The sequence below is a fragment of the Volvox carteri genome, assembly GCF_000143455.1.
Source record: "Volvox carteri f. nagariensis unplaced genomic scaffold VOLCAscaffold_24, whole genome shotgun sequence".
Taxonomy (NCBI): domain Eukaryota; kingdom Viridiplantae; phylum Chlorophyta; class Chlorophyceae; order Chlamydomonadales; family Volvocaceae; genus Volvox; species Volvox carteri.
The window spans coordinates 215446-216090 of NW_003307567.1; the positions used below are offsets into that span (position 1 = coordinate 215446).

Consider the following 645-nt stretch of genomic DNA (forward strand, 5'->3'; position numbering starts at 1 on the left):
GGTTTGGGGGGGGGGGAAGAAGAAGAAAAAGGGGAGGGGAGAGGGGGGAGGACAAACCACGAGCGAGTGGTGGTGATGCCGAGGAAAGATTGACGCTCCAGAAGTAAAGAAGGCATAACTAACCAGTCGGGGGAGAGGAGGAGGAGGTTGACACAGCTTCAAGGTTGATACCCACTTCCGGCCCCCAACCAAAACCCCACCCCGCTAAAACACAGTCGTTCCAGACCTTCCCCCCCAACCCGCCTCCTCCCCCCCAACCCGCCTCCTCCCCCTTAACCCTCCCCCCTCGCCGCGCCTACCCCCCTAAGCTCACATTCAGCCCCCAGTCGTCTCCATTCCCCCCCTCCTTGCGGCGGCGTCTTCACTGCCCTTCACCTCTTTTCCCCCCAACCCCATCCCCCCCCAACCCCATCCCCCCCCAACCCCATCCCCCCACAACCCCCCGCGGACTCCCGCACCCCAAAAACATCTCACTTGGCGCTGCTCGCCAGCAACGGAAACGGCTCCAGCGTTGGCGAGTAATGCAGTACACCCACATGCAGCGACATTCGCTGGCGGCCCCCCCACCACCCTGGCCCCCCGGGGCCCCCCGCACTACCGAACACCCCCAGTCCCAACCCGGACTGCGTGAGGAGGTCGGGGAGG

At 64.8% G+C, this 645-nt stretch overlaps 1 protein-coding gene across 1 annotated transcript in view; it reads right to left on the reverse strand.

Moving 5' to 3' along the window:
• The window catches only part of VOLCADRAFT_61514 (uncharacterized protein), a gene marked incomplete at both ends in the record, with an annotated part of 12915 nt that overhangs the window by 7564 nt on the left and 4706 nt on the right, over window positions 1-645 (reverse strand). The window lies entirely within an intron of this gene.